The following is a 20,743-nucleotide window of genomic DNA, read 5'->3' on the forward strand; positions in this document are numbered from 1 at the left end:
CTTCTTGTTCTCACCAAGCCGTGCATCTTGTAGTTAGCTCCTTCGATCAGTGTAGAGCGGCCTCATTCTTTATGAAAGCGGCTGCATATCCCACGGTATAGAAGCACCACGATTTGTTCAACCACTACCCTAGCACTTAAGCTGCTTCTGATATTTTACTGTGAAAACCCTAGGACCTTTCATGGGTGAGAAAGGATAGCTGTATGGATACATTTCTAGAAGTGCAATTCCTGGGTCACCGGACACATGCATGCATTTGTAATTTTGATAGATACTTTAGGGCAGGGAGAACAATGTATTTTTTTAATTGTGAGAACAACCTATTCCCTGCTAACAAAAGGGAGGGAGAATGGCTTGGCCTGGTGGCTCTGTTGATTGGAGCATCGTCCCATACACCAAAAAGGTTGCGGGTTTGATTCCAGTCAGGGCACATACGGGAGGCAACCGACTGACATTTTTCTCTCACCCTGAGGTGTCTCTCTCTTTCTCTCTCCCTTCTTCTCCATCTAAAAGTCAATGAACACATCCCCAGGTTAGGATAAAAATAAAAGAAAAAAGGGCAGGGGAATATGAAACAGTGGCGGCCCACTCTAGGCATATACGCTGAAGCTGAAGAAATACATTGACACCAACGTGTCCCTCCACTGATCTTTCATTAAAAAAAACTTTTTTTTTTAACTGTTCCACTGCTAAGCACACAGTAACACAAAAAGTTTTCATACTCTTTCTAGTTGTTACATGTCATAAAGTACAGTTGTCTGGAATGAAGAACCGAAGTCCTCCTACCCTCTCTGAACCCCTTTACTGGAGTATCTGTAGAACAGGAATCATTCTTCTTCCTTTACATAACTGTGGGACTAATAGGCATTAGAAAGGTGGAAGTGCTTTGTGAACTAATACACAGCGAGATTACAAATAATCGATACAGATTCATCCAGATGACCTGTCAAAAGGTCATCCCAGAGATTACCAGCTAGCCTTAATTGTAGGCATTAAACATCACTAAACTAACATTTTCTCTTCTACCATTGGCAATCATCATCCTAAAAAAAAAAAATGAGATTAAGTTGAGATCCAAATACCTAACCAATGTTCAGTTAGAAGTAAATCTCAAGCCATTTAAAGAAAACTACCTAAAAGGCAGCTCTTTCATTCACCGCCTTCTAGATGCTATTAAAATTCTGCCAGATGAGAAGGAACCACATGTTAGAATGGCCAGTCTGTTTACTGCTTCTTATCTCTTCCAGGGGAATGGCCCCCAGGCTACAGCTGTGGCTGACCCCTCGCCTGTCTCTCCCTCCATTTCAACAAAATGTCTAGGTGCCAAGCTCCAATCCCAGGTCCTTAAGCTTCCTTTGGGGAGGCCTCTGCCGCCGTGTGTGGGATACTCAGACAAGATCCCAGACTTGAAGGAGGAACAGAAACGGAAGGAGGTGGCTGGGGAACCGGTCAGTGAAGATGACCCATTCTTCTCCATTACATGCCCCTGAAGAGCTTTTACCTATCAAAACAACGTGTCCCCAAGCCTGTTTAAAAAAAAAAAAGCCTACAGCAGGCGGACTTTGATGTTCAGCTCCTTCTGTTACAGCCCCGTACATTTTTTGAGCTCTCCAAAACAGTAAAAACAAATGAATGATAATGACCTACAATCATCTTAAAAATCTTTTAAAAAGAAAGAATTCCCAAAGCCTGAGCCCCTTAATTAAATCTCAACTCAGAACACGGAAACACCATTTCTTTTCTGAACTCACTGAGCTCAAGTGAACTAGTCATGTTTTATTGATGTATTATTTCAGGAAGATAGACTAATTTAATTTCCTGCCACCAGGGCTTAAAATCTTGCTCTGGGTCTGCCTCAAAGGAGAGGGTTTTCTTGGAAGGATGCCCTGATATCTTTCTTTACTTTATTACCTTCCTTCTTCTTCTAGCTGGTCTAATTACAGTGATAAATCTTTAAAGGAACTCACAGAACTGCCAGGAAAGACGGAACCACAGGTCAGCAGCTCATCACCTTCATCCTGAATACTTTTTCTGTCAGAACTCATCACTCTGCTGTTAACAAGTACCGCTTGAATGGCTACAACATGTGAACCATTTCGCTCTTTCTCCCCAACTGCATCTCTTCTGTCCTCAGAGGAAACCAGGCGCACGCTCTCAGAGCAGCCACACTGGTCCAGAGCGTCCTCCAACTCTTTCCTGTTTGGACTCACACACGCTCCCCTTTGCTAGTTCTCACGCAGTCTCACCTCAAGAAACCTGGGACAGAGGTCAGAAACCATCCCATTCTACCGGAAGCACTTTATGTGGCCCACTGCTGTTAAAATAGGAAAAACAAAATAAAATCTCCAGCAATTCCACTTTTATGTATGGGTATGCCTTGGTGAGAAACCTTCCCATAGGCGCACAGGATGCTTCCTAAAGCACTGTTAAAAAGTGTTAGAAAAACTGGAAACAACCTAACCATCCATTTATAGTGGAATCAATAAAATAGGGCCTATTCATATTATGGACAGTATACTATTCAGTAGTTAAAAGGAATCAATTAGAGCAGGGGTCAGCAAACTACAGCCCACGGCCTGTTTTGTAAGGGAGGTCTCCCTGGAACCCAGCTATGACCCTCTGTGTGCGTATCATCTATGGCTGGATTGGCTATAAAGTAGCAGAGCCGAGCAGTTGCAGCAGAGACAGTATGGCCCACAACACCTAAAATATTTACTACCTGACCTTTTACAGGAAAGGTCTGTTGGCACCTAATTAGAGCTACAGAGGGTGGGGCAAAAGCAGGTCTACAGCTGTGAGTACGTGAAACATGGAGTTTATGCTTGTAGTATTTATTATTGTATTGTTTCCCATAAGGAAAACTGTAAACCTACCTTTGCCCCACCCTGTATATGTGTAGATAATAAATAAACAGGTTAGTAAAACAGCAAGCTGTGGAGTACTCTTTATGATTAAAAACAGAACACACTATGGTGCTTTTATGTCCATGAGTATCACGAAGTGGGATGGAAGGCTGTACAATGATTTATGTGACCAGGCATGGTGAACAGGGAAGTGTGGAGAATGGGACTAGAAACGAGAGGGGTATTTCAATTTTAGCAATAACATTTTATCATTTCTCTTCCAAAAGAATAAGAAAAGGGGGGTGGTAAGCCTTGAAGCAAGTAAGAGAAGATGTTAACTGTTACCTCTGGCTGTTTCCTATTTATTCTCTGAATGTTTACAATTTCTCAAAACCCCACCAATTTTACATTAAAAAAAAAAATAAAAGCAGATTTTCTGCTTCCCTGGAAGAATAGGAGCCGTGGAAATCTGACGGCCCTGGCCGGTGCTCCAAGTGGCAGCCATGGGAGGTGACCTACAGGAGTCTCCCCACCCCCCACCCCTACTGTCTCATACCCAACATGCCTTGCTCATTCATACTTCCTGCCTGGCTCCTAGAGGCATCTCTGTCTATGACCAAATTCATGTACACATGATGTGATTAAGAAAGGTCCACGATGCTACTCCATCCCTTTAAATGACATTTACCAAGGCTCTGCAATAAATTGGAAAATGTTTAACATAAATTAAAAAGCAGTTTACAAAGCTGAATGCATGTGATCACAATTACAGAAAAATAAGACATCAAAACATCAATAGTGGTTCACTTTGGATGTTGGGCTAGTGGTTATTTTCTCTGCTCTTCGATATTTCTGTATTTTCCAAACTTTAAAGAGCATGTGGTATCTTCAAGGGGGTGGTGAGAAGCCTGGCAATCCACCAGAAACAGCCCCGCAAGGAGGAGCACTCTGTGGGCAGGCAGAGTGCGTGCTAATGCATCTTTAATCGATGCATTCCAATGCAACGTCCTCCAAGATCAGACCAGGCCACCACCTGCCAACTGCCTGGCTTGGAGTTCAAGGACTCAGAGTGTCTGAAAGGCAGTCCAAGACATAGATCGCATGGGGCAAGGAGATAAAAGCGACTCCCTATTAACCAGTCCAAACCAACGCCTGTGCAGCTTTCTTTCAGGGGAAACACCACTTTCTCTGTATCCACCACATCACTAACACCACCACTTTCTTTCACAACCGTTGCTAATTGTTTGGAAGTATCAGGGTTCCTTGTTTGCAATCCCAGAACCACACCAAGACAGCAAGTCAACTATGAGTCCCTGGTTCCCAAGATGGCCAGTTATCACAATGGGAGTTAACACAATTTTCAAAACAAGACTGTTAATCTCCAGTTGAAAAAGAACACCACTGCCCTGCAGAGCTTTACAAGGACTGAAGATGTGTGTGGAGGGAACAGTTCTATAGGTGCACAAAATACATCTGGAGAGATGCACAAGGGCCGGCCACGACACTGGCGGTCTGCAGGGGGAGCCGGGCGGCTGAGGGCCAAGAGTGGAACAGAGACTCTTCGCTGTACACCCTTTGCGCCTTCTTGAGTTTTGAATCGTGAATATATTACCTAGTCAGAAAAATAAAATTAGAAGGAAAAAAGTATGGAAAAGTTTTGTGAAACTAAATAAACTAATATCCAGGTGTTAAAAGTCATTACTTTCTGCTTTTCATCTGTCCATTTTTACTGTCCACCATGAAAATAAGGTAATACAAAATGTTTTAAATGATGAACAAAGAAAACAACTATGGAATACTACTCAGCCATAAAAAAAAGAAGAAAATTTTACTCTTTGCAACAGTAAGGATGGACCTGGAGAACATTATGCTAAGTGAACAAGCCAATCAGAGAAAGAGAAATGCCGTATGATTTTATTCATGTGTGGAATCTAATGAACAAACTGAACTAACAAGGAAAATGGGGACAGACTCGTAGATGGAGAGCAGGATGACAGCTAGTGGGGGAGCTGTGAGCGGGCAGAGGGATTGAACGAAAAGGGAAAAGTGACTCATGGACATGGACAACAGTGTGGTGATTGCTCCGGGGAGGGGGATAGAAGCGGACTAAATGGTAATGAAAAAAAAATACAATAAAGATTAAATTAGCCCTGGCTGGTGTAGCTCAGTGGATTGAGCACCAGTCTGCAAGCCAAGGGGTTGCCAGTTCGATTCCCAGTCAGGACACATGCCTGGGTTGTGGGCCAGGTCCCTGGTTGGGGGTGCACAAGAGGCAACCACACATTGATGTTTCTCTCCCTTTCTTCCTCCTTCCTTTCCCCTCTCTAAAATAAATAAATAAATAAATAGAATCTTTTAAAAAAGATTAAGTTAAAAAAAATTTTTTTAAATGATGAACAAAGGGCCCTAGGAGTAAAAGTACTTGTCTCAACTTTATGGTGAAGTTTCAGAAAAACAGCTTCGACGAGGCCTACAGCAGTGGAATCTTTATCTTTCTAATATCAACATAGCATGTCTTGCAGCCTCAGTCTGAGAAGGTTCTCAGAGCAAACATGCCGAAATAACAGACTAATAAAATAGGCGCCATTCATAAGCTAAAGTCATCTCTTTTGTAAGCCAAACAGCTGTGGAAATTGTCTAAAACCTTTCAAACTGCCTTTTTACAGTACCTACAAGAACCACAGCATCTCAAACTGTTATAAATTATTTGAAGGCAATTGGCCAAATTAACACTAAAACAATAAAGTATAATATTTGAAGTGTAATTACTTCCTTGAAACAGCAATTCCATTTCTTGGAATTATTTTAAGGGCACCACTGAGTAACTGAATATATGTGCAAATGTATGTACATGTGTATGTTGGTCACAGCGCCGCCTCTAACCTCTTAAACACTCGTTACCAAGGGGCCAGTTAGATCACGGTGCGCCCCTCCACAATGGGAGTTACACAGTCATTAGAATAGCAACACATCTCTAGGTATTTACATTTGGGAGCATGTTCTCGGCATCCTGTTGAGTGAAGAAAAGCAGGCTACCAAATGGGAAAGTTATCACGGTGAAATCCACAGAGAAAGACGTGGGAGAAACGGTGCAAAGTCAGGGTTGAAGCACAAGCTTCAGTGTTTAACAGGTCAGTGTTGGAGTTTCTGTTCTGCCATTTGGCTATAAAACTTTGAGAAAGTTACTTAAGTCATAACTTCTATAAAATGGGTTCATAACAACACCTACCTTAAAGAACTAAGGACTAAATAAGTTAATAAATGTTCAACGCTTAGCCTAGCTCAAAATGTGTAATAAAAACTCAGGAAGTACAAGCAATACCAATCTCTGAGAGTAAGCTTGAAAGTGATTTTTTGGCTTCCTCTTGCCTTTTTAATAGGTGCGTGTATTTTGTTTCTTAATATCAAGTGGGGAGAGGGCAATAAAGCTATTTTTTCTTTGGGGAAAATGTCTAGCAGCTTGATTTCAGCTTAAGTGTCTTAGGAAGGCAGGCTACTTATCTGGAAAGAAACCCAGAAAGGTCACAGACAAGAAACATGAACAAATATATGCCTGCTCTGAATTCAAACTGACGCCATGTCCTCTCATTTGATGACCGAAACAGGCAAACAAAGAAAGCATTTATCAGAGAGGAAAAAGAGGGAAAGAAATCCCTTTTTGTATCCCGTTGTGAATCATTCACAGAATACATTCATAAAAAATATATTCGAGGCTAGAGGACAGTTCCCATTCAGAAGCAATGTGGGTCTGGGGTCTCCTTGTATTTCTTAGTCACAATTCGCAGTACATCAGGAGCTTAACGTGTGTTCCTTTTATCCTCCAAATCACCTTATGAGGAATAGGCGTTAGCCCTATTTTAGAAAGAAGCATGGGAGGTTCAAAGAAATTCATTTGCCCAAGGTCACACAGCAATTAAATAGAAGAGTCAGGATTCAAAACCAGACTTGCCTTATTTAAAACCCACATGTAAACTTATTTAAAAAGCACACATGTGCACATATACATTGTGTATCAATAGATGCACAGATTAAAACAATTCCAGCTGCATGGGTGAGTCTACAGCGAACGAGGACATCCTCCCCCCACCCCTGGGAGAAAGGCGATGCGTATGCAAGCAGTAACGTATCTGTACTGCTCCCGCACATTCTGAACCCGAGTGGAAGTACACTACGCACCATTCTCCATCTAGCTCAATAGACCTTAGAGACAACTCCTCTTGCTTTTAAAACGGTTACCCAGATGCCATAGTATGGTTGTCTTATAATGTATTTAATTAGTCCCCTGCTGAGGGACCTTCTGATGGTTTCTGGTCTTTTGCTACTGCAAACAATGCTGCAGTGAGTATCTTAAACATACACGTTTAGCTACAGGTGGGAGTAATTAGCAGGATCCATTCCCAGACATGTAAATGCACGTATGTTCCTTGTCGACGGAGGGTACCAGCTTCCCCTCCCCAGGCTGTACCATCTCTCCTCTGACAGCACACCCCGCCGTCCACACGACCACGGCACACAGAGCTCACGCTCTGAAGCTGGAAGGCCTTCCTGCCAGGAACTTCTCATTCCATGTACTAGTCCAGGAGAGAAATGAAGTTGCTTCTCTGCTAGAAATGGATCCTCTGATTAAGAGGCTCAATCAATCAAATACAACATCTGGCCCTAGAATGGGACCCTTTTTTGGATCTTGATTCAAACAAACCGACTATTAAAACAGCGTACGAGGCCTCAGCCGGTACCGCAGTTGTTTGGAGCATCAACCAGATGATACTCCGAGGGCGTAGGCTTGGTCTCTAGTCGGGGCACGTGCTAGACCAACCAGTGAATGCACAAGGAAGTGGAACAACAAACTGATCTCTTTCCACCCCTCTCAAATAAATTAACTAATTAAATTTTTTTTTAATGGGCAGAGAACTGTACTTGAACAACAATAAAATTAGAGAAGAAAAAAATTTTTAAATGCATGACACAATCAAGGAAATCTGAACGCTGGCTATGAGATGGTGTTAAGGAATTTCACACTTTTTTAGGTGTGAAAATTGTATTTTTAGAAGGTTCTTTTTTAAAGATTTTATTTTCATTTATTTTTAGAGAGAGGGGAAGGGAGGCAGGAGAGGGAGACACCGATGTGCAAAAGAAATAGCCACTGGCTGCCTCCTGCACGCCCCCAACTGGGGACCTGGCTGGCAACCCTGGCATGTGCCTGAACTTGAACTGAACTGGTGATCTTTTTTTGGTTTGCAGTACTACGCCCAACCCACTGAGCCATGCCGGTCAGGGCTAACAGAAGGTCAGTACCTTGAGACTCACACAGAAGTACTTTCAGATAAAGTTATATGCCGTCTAGGATCAACAGAATCGGGGGTGGGGGGGGAGGGGTAGGTGGGAGATTACAGAGCAAACGATTAGCACACGCTGATGACTGCTGCCGCAGGGTAATGGGCTCACGGTTCACTCCACTATTCCACTCGCATGTATGCTTGAGATTCTCCATGGTGAAAAAAGCTGCCCTCACCAATGGCTTTGCTTTTCTTTTTGTTCACTTTTGAAAAAAATTCTCTTCTATTTATTTATTTTGCTTATTTTCTCCATCACCATTTATTGAAATTTTTAATTATAGTAAAAAACCCACATAATATAAAATGTACCCTCTTAACCATTTCTAAGTGTACAGTTCAGTAGTGGTAACTACCGTATGTTGCTGTGTATAATGCGCACTTTTTGCCCAAAAATTTGTAAAAGATTTTATTTATTTATAGACAGAGGGGAAGGGAGGGAGAAAGAGAGGGAGAGAAACATCAATGTGTGGCTGCCCCTCACGTGCCCCGCACCAGGGAACCTGGCCCGCAACCCAGGTAGGTACCCTGACTGGGAATCAAACCGGTGACCCTTTGCTTCATATCTCAGCACTCAATCCATTGAGCCACACCAGCCAGGGCTACTTTGCCCACATTTTTGAGGGGAAAATAAGGATGCTCATAATACATGGTGGTATAATGATTATATACCCTGGGTATAATAATCCTGTGTACAATGTGCACAAAAACATGGGCACACATCATGCATGGGAGCACATCATACACGGCAAAACACGGTGTATCCACATTGCTGTATACTAGACACCTAGAACTTTTTCACCTTGACAAACAGACGCTCTATACCTATCAAATAACAACTCCTTATTTCCCCCTCATCAGGCCCTAGAAACCTTATTCTACCTCAAGGTTCACGTTATACCAAGTGACTCCTTTTTTTTTTAAGAATAAATAACATCCCATTGTACGTATATATCATATTTTCTTTATCCACTTGCCTGCCTGTAAACATCTGGGCTGCTCCCACCTCTTGGCTATTGTGGATTCTGCTGTAGTGAACATGGGCGTGTGTGACGACTTTTCATCTTAATTAGACTGCCATTCACCTGGGTAGAGCCACAGTAAAGCCTATATTTAAAAGAGGGCATGCAAGTTCACCTCCGACTCTATCCCCTCCTCTGTGACGCGGGAACACTAACACCCTGCACCTGGGCGCCGCGTGGGGCTCGGACTAAGACAAGCATTACAGCGCCTGGCCCACAGGAGGTGCTTCTGCCCTGACTCAATTTACAGGAGAAAAAAAATCCCAGACTCGGAGAGGGAAGTAACACAGCACACTGAGTTAATAAGTGGCAAAGCAAGCAGAAACTTTGTCTAACTGGCTCCAAAGTTCATGGCCTTTTTTCTGCAGCAGCGTGTCCTAAATGTCAGTCATGGGATGTCTCTTCAGTTGTCCTCATATTCTTGCACCACCTGCTCTGTTATTTACGTGAGGTTTTTCTGGAAAGCTCCTTTCTTTTAACACACGTTTATTTTTAAAAAGTAAATTTATATCCCTATTAGGAATGGAAAATCAACATCACCTGTTGTAAATAGAAGGTAACTGTGAAGATAAATATAAGGACACAACAAAGTCACGAAATTCTAGCTAGACACTGCGGCCTCCCTAAGGCTGAGATCTTATCTCCCTCGGTTAGAAAGCCAGCTTAGCAAGTGTTAAGAAACAGACTGGAACTAAACAAATATTTTCCCTGACACAGTCAGAAGAATCAAAGAAATTAAAAGGAAATAACTCTTACCATGTCATTCAATATAATGCAGGGTGTTGTGTCTGGATGTCACCTAAAGTCTCCTGGCCCACGCGGTTTAGCTCTGCAGATTCTAACCCCAACCAGATCCCCCAAATCAAAATCTCAGTTTATCAAAATCCCTGGAGCCCTGACTGGTGTGGCTCAGTGGGTTGGGCGCCAACCCCCAAACCCGGAGATCGACGGTTTGATTTCCTATCAGGCCACTTGCCCGGGTTGCAGGCTAGCCCCCAGTTGCGGGGGGAGGGTGTGAGAGGCAACTGATGGATGTTTCTCTTGCACATCTATGTTTCTTTCCCTCTCTCCCTCCCTTCCCTCTCTCTAAAAATAAGTAAATAAAATCACTCTTGAAAAAAATACTTAAAATGTAAATCAAAATAAATACTTAAAAAAAAAAAAAAAAGACCCCTGGAGATCTGTGTGTACAGTAACGCTGGAGAAACCCTGTCCAGAAGAAATTCTGCCCACATATGCCACTTGTACAGTAAACGGTTCCCAAAGTTGATCAAGTAGAATTCCCTTTAAATCGCAGAATTTATTTCAGTAATACACTGAGCTAAATGCTTTAAAAAAATCCCTCTCCAAAAGTCCAGCGGAGCCATCACGGTTCACTGTCCAGTTCCACAACGACATGCTTGTTCTCACAGTTCACGCGGTGCCCGGACCCAGAATGTACATGCTGCGTTTCTGGTTAACGTCCCCAACCAACAGTCTGTTCAGAGAATGAAGAAGGGCTTAAATGTTAAAGGCCCATGTTCTGGGGCCCATTTGTAGGGCATGCTGTATCCAAAAAAAAAAACCAAAAAAAAAAAAAAACTTTAAGGAGAAGCAACGAGAAGGCTGAGAAAAACCACTGAAAGATACTTCTCATGAATTATAGGTCAATACAGCTGTGTTTTTAAGGATACTTTTAGAAGATTCAAATCAAATTTTAAGAAGGAAAATGTACAGTTCTTAATTAGAACTTTTTAAAATTCCAACTCTTCCCGAATGACTTACTTAGAATTGTTCTCTTTTGAGGCTGAGAGGGATGAAAAGACGTTCACTGTGGCACTCCGTGATTATAAAAAGCTGGAAACCAATACTACCCAATACTAGGGAAAGTATACTAGGTCACAATTACTAAACATGAAAACGTGGGAAATGGCTATCAAATGTTAAGTAAATGTTTACAGTGCAACAATGGAAGTTACACTTTGAGTACATTTATCTAAAAATAGACCTTCAAGTGAACAAGCAAGCTGAATTTGAACTAGGACACCATTTTCACAGGTAATCCTTGCCTACAAAACTGTAATAACTTGTGCCTTTCAACCTTAGACACTGCTTTATTAAAAACAGTATTTAAGGGGGCTGCCTTCATAATTTAAAATTTTTAACAGTTAAAGGATCTAGTTTAAAGAAATCATCAGCAATGTAGACAAAGGTTGTTGCAAAGATCATTATCACGATACTCTCTGCAGCATTAATTTTAATACTTAAATATTGAAAGTAGCCTAAGTGGCAACAAAAGGCAAAACAAGAACTGCACATCCATGAGATAAAATATATTAGCGAGTACATTTGCCTTTGGCCAGCAAGATGTTAACAGGGGTTATTGCTGGGTGGTGGGGCTTAAAGTGAACCTTATTTAATCTTTTCAGAATTTTCTTCAAAGGAAGTTCATTGTTTTAATAATCAGGAAAAAAATATATTTAAAAAATGCTGGCAATTGAAGAAATAAGGAAGGAAATAAGGAATGTATTTCTTAGACTAGATTCTGACTTGTTCCTGCAGATCTTGAAAACCAGGATTCCCACCAACAACTATCTTCTTGTGCTTATCTTAAGTAACTTGAGCCGATATTTTATCCTACCTGGATGGGATCTTTTATGATTTATCAGCTAGATTTTTTTTGCTTAGGTCACTGAGATGTCCTATGAAGTGACAACTACTGCAATCCACTAAGCTGCTGGAGCCTGTGCTAAGAGCTTTTAGTTTCTGTTTATGTCGCCCGCAGAAGCCCCAAAGCCAGCCCTTCCTGAAACCACTGTTGAAGGTGATATGAAGGACTCCCCCGCAGGTAACGGAGTGTCGAGTCTCCACTCCCAATAATCTGTCACAATTTCGTTTACTTGGACCCACTTCCATTTATACACGACTCGTATGTTCAAATATGACAAAACACGAGTGCTGCAAATATCTTGCCAACAGCTTTAAAAATAAAACCACACCCACCACAATGATTACGGGTGCTCTGTAATGCAAACTATGATTTAGGTAAATCAGCATGCTAAAGACAGATCTGCCTATGTGTGAAGAGCTCGAAGTCTGCAATCAGTGTGACAAAGTGCGGAGACACAATGTGTCACCACGATTAACTGAACCTTCAACTCTAACACCCCAAGCTTCCATGCAGATGTGTGATGATGAAAAGATGAACTGATTGTAATGAACTCAGACTGCCAGGAAATATGCTCTAGAAGCCTCCCCCTTGAAGGTCTGGGAGAAAGTCCAGCATGAAGTCACCAAGGAAGACGACAGTATTATCCAATTCAAAGCTCAGTCTCTTAGGCAGGGCTAGAAGAACTTGGAAGACTGGCCCATGTCCAAATTTTGCATATACAGAGCCGAGGGCCAGAGGTTGAGTTACGTGTCCCAGACCACGTAGCAAGTGGCCGAAGTGCTATTAGATTTCGTGCCTCCACCCCATTCCCCTGCCTTTTCACACCAGAATTTCCTGGATGGCATAGGCCTTGACCAAGAAATCTTTCTAAGACTCTGAGGAGATATGGAAATGTTGAAAGACAAACAATGAGCTCACAGGGCAGAGAGGGAAAAGCAAAGAACTTGAATCTTTTGCAGTTAGCCAGCAGATGGTATAGGACTTTAGCCACTCTCCTCTTACCCAATACACATATTATCACCAGGATCAAGAAAAGTTTAGGGTTGAAAGACTCTGAAGACAAGCCCGAAGCTTCTGCCTGCTCCAGCTGTTTCTGCCCCGAGTAGGACCACTGAGATGTGTGAAAGGTAGCTCATCTTACACACTGGGTATGTTTGTGGCCTATCGGTCAAGTACCTGACACCTATAGTTACATCAAAATAGTTCAACGGTTTTCCCCCTGATGTCTTCCTTCTTTGAAGTCACTTTTTTTTATCAGCATTTGGTACCCAACCCTGACTGGTGTGGTTCAGCAGGTTGGGCATTGTCCCGCAAACCAAAAGGTCACCGATTTGATTCCAGGTCAGGGCACATGCCTGGGTTGCAGGCCAGATCCCCAGCTGGGGGTGTTGGAAAGGCAACTAATTGATGTTTCTCTCACACATCGATGTCTCTCTCCCTCTCTTTCTCCCCCCCCCCACTCTAAAAATAAATAAAATCTTTTAAAATTTGTTACCCACGTACAGAAGAGAAAGGCCTTTGACAAAACATCAGAAATGTATTGCCCACCTGAGAAATAGATGAACAAGTGAGGGCAGAAAGAACAATGGACTTGGGGCCAGCAGATCTGGGGAAGTTATTTAACTTTTCTGTACCTGTACTTTCCTCTTACGGGAAGAGGGAATCATAATACCACCACGTTACAGGCTGCGGTGAGGACTAAATGAGACAACATGTACACAGCACTTAGAACAGTGCTTGGCTCGATAAATGTTATCCCTATTACTTTTATTATCATTATCACTGGCAAGTCGTAGTTTGTTTTTTTTCTAAGATTTTATGTATTTATTTTTAGAGGGGAAGGGAGGGAGAAAGAGAGGGAGAGAAACATTAATGTGTGGTTGCCTCTCGCGTGGTCCCCACTGGGGACCTGGCCCCAAACCCAGGCATGTGCCTTGACTGGGAATCGAACCGGCGACCCTTTGGTTCACAACCTGCACCCAATCCACAGAGCTCCACCAGCGAGGGCCCTAGTTTTGCTACTTATTATCAAGCAAGTGCAACGCAAGCTTTAATGCACACAGGAAACACTGTGGGGGTGGGGGTCTTGGTATAATGCAGACTGGTTTACTAGATCTAGGCTTAGATTCTGCATTTCATTTAAGCGTCCTGGGGACACTCTGCCTCTGTTATGCAGAACACTTTGAGCAGCAAAGATTTACCTACCCCAGTACCTAGTAGGTGCTTAATATTATTGATGAAAGTGAGTAACCTTTTAGCATCTCAATGTTTCATCCGTAAACTGAGGATAACACAGAGTCCACATGATCCCAAGTGACTGAACATTAGTAAATGAGAATGCATCTGAAGGAGCATTCTAAATTGCAAACAAAGCTGTACAAGCAGAATTATCAGTCTTACAACTCTCAATGTTGAAGTTACAATACGGTAAAGCCTAAATTTACACGTGAAAGCATTAGCACATATGAAAAGAAAGCCTGAATTCCCTTGCTCCATTTGAAAATCCTCTAGGAACTACGGCAGAACACAATGGCTTTCCAAGGATTTCCCAAATCAAGAGCTCTGAAACTTTAGAAATGCCATTCGATGGCCAAGGGAAGAACCGCTTTGGCAGGGAGAGTGTGGCCACTGGAGGCACTGACAGTGTCACCTGTGATTCCATTTCCTCTCCCAGAGCTGGCCAGCCTCCTTGTAGCCTTCATCAGCCAAGATCTCGAGTCAGCACAGCAATGCCAACAGCACGAGGCAGATGGACGCTGGCCTGGCAACGCCCACGCCTGCCACTCCACAAGCTGGCAAAGAGCTAGACCATGAGAAAAGAAGGGCTTACGGATGTCCAAGGTGGAGGCTTCAGTGAGAAGCACTTGGCTGCCTTCTTGCAATGTAATCTGGGATTTCCTCCCTGCAGATGAAAGGATATGATGTTTATACCTTGTTCCTCTCCTCCAAGGAATTCAGAGTGTATCACAGCGAATTCTTCCTCATGGGGCACCTTACCAAAAAGTCCTGTTGTCATTTTAGAGGCAGATGGCACCACCACCATCTACCTCATTGCTCAGGCCAAACACCCAGGAGTCATCCTTGATTCCTTCAGCTCATCACCCCCAACCACCATCTGCCTCCAAAACACTTATACCATCTCCACTGCCACCACCCTAGGAGGCCACCAACTTTGCTTCCTAACTACTCTCCTGGCTGCCATTCTTATGACCCTTAAAAGTCATTGGCCACAGAGGCCAAAGTGATTAAAAAAAAAAAAAAAGATGTCACTCCCCTCCTTAAAGTCTTCAGTGGCTTCTCATTGCTTTTCGTCTAGCCTACAGGGACCCAGCCCTGACACTAGCCCACCTATTCATTCTCCCGCATGCGCTCCCCGCTCACCAGCTCCAGACTTCTTTCAGCTCCCAGAACTTACCAAGCTTGTTCCCAATTCAGAGCCTTTAACCTTGCTGTCCTTTCTGCTACATTTTTAAATGGCTGGGCCCTTCCTGGCAGTAAACCTCAGCAAAAATGTCACCACCTTAGAGAGGCCTTCTCTAAACACCCAATTAAAACAGCAGCCCCCCAACTTCTTTGAGAAGCTACTCTCTATGATATCACTGTTATATTGCTTTCACAGTACCTATTTCTATCCAAATGACCTTGTCATTTACTGGTTTCTTCTTCTGTTGCCGCTAATAGAATGTAGGCTGCATGAGAGCAAGGACTTCATCTATCTTGCTACCATCACACCCCCAGGCTAGAACAGGGCCTGACACACACCAGGTGCTCAGCAAATGTTGAGTAAATGAAACTGAGGCAGCGCAGGGGCAAGAGCACTGACCTTGAAGTCTAAAGACCTGGATTACAATGTGAAATGGGCCACTTTCTGGCAGCATGTCTTTTCTTGCTTGCTTTTTTTTTTCTTTTTAAAGATTTATTTATTTTTTAGAGAGATGGGGAAGGGAGGAAGAGAGAGAGGGAAAGAAACATCAGTGTGTGAGAGAAACATCGACCAGTTGCTTCTCATATGCTCCCAACTGGGGACTGGCCTGCAGCCTGAGCATGTGGCCTGATGGGGAATCGAACAGGCTGGTTCGCAGGCTGGCACTCAATCCACTGAGCCAAACCAGCCAGGGCAGCATGTCTTTGCTTACCTCCTGTCCTTTTACTGTGAAATGGGGATCTCAATCAGCACCTCATCTTCCTTGCTGGGTTACTGATAAGACCAAATGAGTAAAGGGATGTTTAAGCATTTTTGTAAACCATTAGGCACGATAAACAGAGCACTGTATTTATTTTTTTTATTCCTCACCCAAGGATATGTTTTTATTGATTTTAGAGAGAGGGGAAGGGGGAGAGAAAGAGAGAGAGAGAGAGAAATATCAATGTGAGAAAGAAACACTGATCAGCTGTCTCCAGTACATGCCCTGACCAGGGATCGAACCTGCAACCGTTAGGTAGGTGTAGGGGACAACACTCCATCCCACAGAGCCACCCAGCCAGGGCAACAGAGCATTATATTATTAACCAGCACAAGAGAAGGCTCTTTCTCAGGGGCTCATACATGAGTGGATGAAAGGGCTTAGAGAGGAAACTGGTGTTTCTATCCAGGCACCCAACAGAAGCCCAGGGTCACCAGGGATCTGAATCAGCTTTACTCTGCAATAGGGGCAAGTACAAGAGATGAACTCATTCAGAGAAGTCAGACTGCCCAGAGCGGTGTGGCTCAGTGGCTTGGGTGTTGTCCCACAAAACGAAAGGTCACCAGTTTAATTCCTGGTCAGAGCACAGGCCTGGGTTAGGCCCAGTCCCGGGTCAGGGCGTGTGTGAGAGGCGGCTGACCCATATTTCTCTTTCACACCGATGTGTGTCACCCTCACTTTCTCCCTCCTTTCCCCTCCCTCTAAAAATCAATAAATAAAACCTTAAAAAAAAAAAAAAAAGAAGTCAAACCATTTCAAATGCTAGCCATTTGCAAATTAAGCTCTGAGGTCACTGAAGGATAGGGAGACGGGGCTGATCTCCGCCTCCTCCACAGTGCTTGGTATAGAGGGATCAAGTCCACATTTACTGAACTGGAAGTCAAGCTACCAATTCGGGATGGCACCCTACAACACCTCTTATCTTCCCCTGCAACTCCAGCCCGGCACGGGATGGCAGGTTTCTGGGACAACCCTGTAATAACACCGACATTTATATAATGCTGCCACAGCCACTGCTTCAAGCTTGCAATGACCTTGTGAGGTTGACCAGAGCTGGCATTACCAGCACATACTTTAATTTATTCATCACCAATCATAAATGACTGGTGAATGATTATGCAGGCACTATGTTAAACCTACATAATAATAGCTAACATTTACCAAAATTGCCAGGCATTTTACTTGTATGAGACTCAAATGCATCCTTACAATAGCCCTACAGGGTGGACACTATTACTCCCATTTTACAGATGAGGACACTGCAGCACAAAGAGGCGAGGGAAGTTGCTCCGTGGCACACAGCTTGGAAGTGGCAGTGCCAAGGTCTGAACGCAGGCAGCCTGATGCTATGCTTTAAACCACGGCGTGCGATCGGAACTGCGGAACAGCACCGAAAGGGCCTTCAGATATCATCTAGTCTGCTTCTCTCATGAAAGAGGAGGAGCCTGAGGGACAGAGAAGGCCCCTTTTAAACATTCCAGCTCTTTTTGAGGTTCACACTTTGGATGGTATCTATTTAAATGAAGCTTTATGAAAGATCTCATTTCTTTGCCACTGACAGGCAAGCCTCTAGCCATAGCAGTTAGAGTAACAAAAGAACACCCGTGTGGCTTGGAAACAGGTACTGCTGAGAAATCAGAGACATCGGGGGATACGGGAGGAGATACAGGATTTACCTGAAAACGTGTCCTGCTCCATCATTCAATAGGTATAAGATTCTTAGGCAAGTCTTTCTCTTTTCTGAGCCTCAGTTTCCTCATCTGTGAAATGGAGATAACACCACCACCTACCTGGCAGAGTCTATGTGAAGATTAAATGCGAGAGTTTACCAGAAAAGTTCGTAATCATACTTGTAAATAGGCATTTCATGTTAAGCACTTTCCAAAAGACATAAGACACCCTTTTGCTTCTGGAAGAGTCAACAAAACCCAAGTAGAAAATATGACCATAATCTTGGCCATCTATAAGGACTTGACCTTCTCACATCAGGGCTGCCTGCAGAAGTCCTCATCACCTTCCTTGCTCTGAGCAGGATGGAGAAGTAAAACTGGGAAGGGGGGATGTCAACAACAGTGGGAGGAATACCCACAGGAGCTGGCACTTTATAAATCCAACTGTTACCTGTCTCAAAGTCATCTCCTGGAAGCCTTGCCCAAACCCAACCCACATGCCTCCCAACAGCTTACTATGTGCCAAGCTACTAGAGGTGCTCTGTCTCACTGGATTCCCACAGTAGTTCATTAGCACATTTTACAGATGAGAGGCTCAGAGATTACCGTGCCCAAGGACACACAATTACTAAGTAGAAATGCAGAGTGTCAAACTCAGACTTCAAACTGGACACTTGGCCCTCATGCTAGGGTGTCCTAAGAATTCTCTTTCTCCCCATTTAGGGCACTTTCAACACACACACCTCAACATCTTAACCACTCTGAGTAGCAGGTGCTAGAAAATCCTTGGCTGAACAGGTCAACTGAGGCCACAGAGGAGAAGGGGACTTGCCCAAGGTCACGGAGTGAGCTGGGGCAGTGCCAAGGTTCGGACCACAGGCTTTCGCTTCCCGGCCTCCCTCTGAAGCTGGGTCCCTGACCACAGCCCCAGACCCCCAGGTGGACCCCGACCCCTCGCTGCGGGGTCTGGCCGCACCTCCACCCGGGGAACGAGGGGCGCGGCCGCCTAGACAGTGGGAGGATGCCCGGGAGGCAGAGCAGAGGATGCTCCCGCTCCGGGAGTAGCGAAGCCAGACGGCGGCGGTGCAGGCGCCAGCACGAGCTTCTGGGAAGATCCCAGGCGGCAGGACAGGTTGGCCCTGCCCCGCAGACTCCTGGGCAACCCCTCGACTCACCTGCAGCGGCAACGGAAAGCGGGTGGTGGTGGTGGCGGGGGACGGCAGCGAATCCCGGGCTCAGCCATTCCCGGCTGCCCCGGATGGGGAGAGACCACGGCCGCTCACTTCCTTAGCAACCCGGCTCGGCGACCCACTTCCTTAGCAACCAGCGTCATTTTCAATAACTTTATTGGGATACGAACAGTGGGCAGGGAATGCAGGAGGGGCAGGGCGGGGCAAGGCGGGGAGGGGCGGGGCAGGGCGGGGCAGGGTGGGGCGGAGCGGGCTCGGTATTGGCTCCTAGAAGGTGCCCAACATGCCTTGGTCTTTCATTCACCTAAGGAGTGTGAGGAAAGAGCGATGGGACCGATTCCCCCAGTGCCTCAGTTCCCCCATCTGTAAAATGGAACGCACTGCCGTGGCCCTCGCACGTGACTTCAGCCGCAGTTCGACCTTTCCTAAAGCGCATTCACATCAATTATCCGACTTAGGTCTCAAACTGCCACTGAGATCCCATTTAGGGTCCACCCGGTCAGTCAAGCCAAAAACTTAGGAATCATTCTTGTCCCTTCCCTCTCCCTCGCCCCCACATCCAGTCAGCATATCGTCAGCATATCCCTTAGTGTACCTCTCAAACATTGCTCCTCTCTATCCACCTTTCCCCATTGTCAGTGCCACACCACCAGGCCGGCTCCCGTCATCTCTAGACCGCCTACAATACCTACCAATTCTTACCACCTTGGACAAGTCACTTTTCCTTTCTGAGCCTCAGTTTCTTCATCCACGCATTGGGCGTGAGTCCTGCTGGATGACCTCACAGCATTCTTGTGAGAGAGTTGATAACGTAGTGAAATAGAGTGGAATGTAGGGAAACAGCCGTGTAGGAGAAGCACAGTAATTACACTAAAGGGCAACTAAAGATTCTTTATGGGGGCTGGGGAATGTGGGGCAAGGGAGCCAGGCAGATCTGGGTTTGGGTCTCAGCTCTGCCACTAATGGCTGTGGGGTCTTAGGCAAGACACTTGATTTCTCACAGCCAGTGAGTATTGGGCCCAAGAAGCACAGTGTGGGTTCAAAGTTCATGAACTTAAGAGACAGTCAAATCTGGATTTGAGATCCAACACTGCCATTTATCAACCATGTGTGATCTTTTGACCTTTTGGCTTTTTCCAAGGAGCACTGAAAGGAAAGGAATTCAGACATGATCGGGCACATTCAGGGTGGCTTGTCTGCAGACCGAAAGTAAAGAAATTCCAAAGTGCATTCCTGACCAGTAGGAAAGTGTGATCAGGGGACAAAAAGGGAGAGAGCACATGGATGTGCGAAGGGAACAGACATTCCACAGGTGTAAGGTAGTGGGCTAGGGTAAAGGGGACCAAGAGGAAAGCCAAGGGAAAGCTGAACATCATGGGAAGAGCATTAGGGAGCACTTACAATGAGTTACATTACAATCACTGATTGTGAAGGTACTATTAGCTTCCCCACCCTACAGATGGGAAAACCGGCCGAGGCTGCATCATCACCACCTGAATCCAGGGCCCACAGTGTCACCTCTTCCTACAGTCAGATGGCCCCAGCTCAGTCTCTTCATCTCTCTCAACTCCTCTGCAAATATTGGGTGTGTCTCTAGAGCAGGAAGACAGAAAAAAAAAAATCTCTTCTCCATCTCTCCGGAGGCTCCCAGACTCATGAAGAGGAGATACAAACTCACAACTTTGGCTTGAGCTGAGGCCTGTGGGAGCATGTTCAGCACATCAGTGACTGGTGGCAAAAATAATTTTTGGTTGTCCCTGTCCCTGTGTCCCCGCAACTCTGATAGCTCCCCATCACCCAGAGGAATAGGCTGGAGGCTCCTACTGCCCACACGGGTCCACCTCTTAGTTG

The 20,743-nt window shown here is 44.6% G+C and overlaps 1 protein-coding gene across 4 annotated transcripts in view; it reads right to left on the minus strand.

The window, feature by feature from the left end:
• KIF3B (kinesin family member 3B) overlaps positions 1-19,010 on the minus strand; it is a 40,602-nt gene extending 21,592 nt beyond the window's left edge. Inside the window, exons 1-3 of one of the 4 annotated variants that reach the window (XM_045194647.3) lie at positions 18,878-19,010; positions 15,985-16,046; positions 14,679-14,750 (exon numbers count right to left, since the gene is read on the minus strand). The gene's annotated coding sequence lies outside the window, so the exon portion shown is untranslated. The remainder of the gene's footprint in view (positions 1-14,678; positions 14,751-15,984; positions 16,047-18,877) is intronic. The other 3 variants (XM_045194648.3, XM_045194649.3, XM_024559429.4) reach the window with 3 other exon arrangements.
• Between the last annotated feature and the right edge of the window lie 1,733 nt (positions 19,011-20,743).

Source organism: Desmodus rotundus, chromosome 6, assembly GCF_022682495.2.
Source record: "Desmodus rotundus isolate HL8 chromosome 6, HLdesRot8A.1, whole genome shotgun sequence".
In the NCBI taxonomy this organism is placed as follows: Eukaryota; Metazoa; Chordata; class Mammalia; order Chiroptera; family Phyllostomidae; genus Desmodus; species Desmodus rotundus.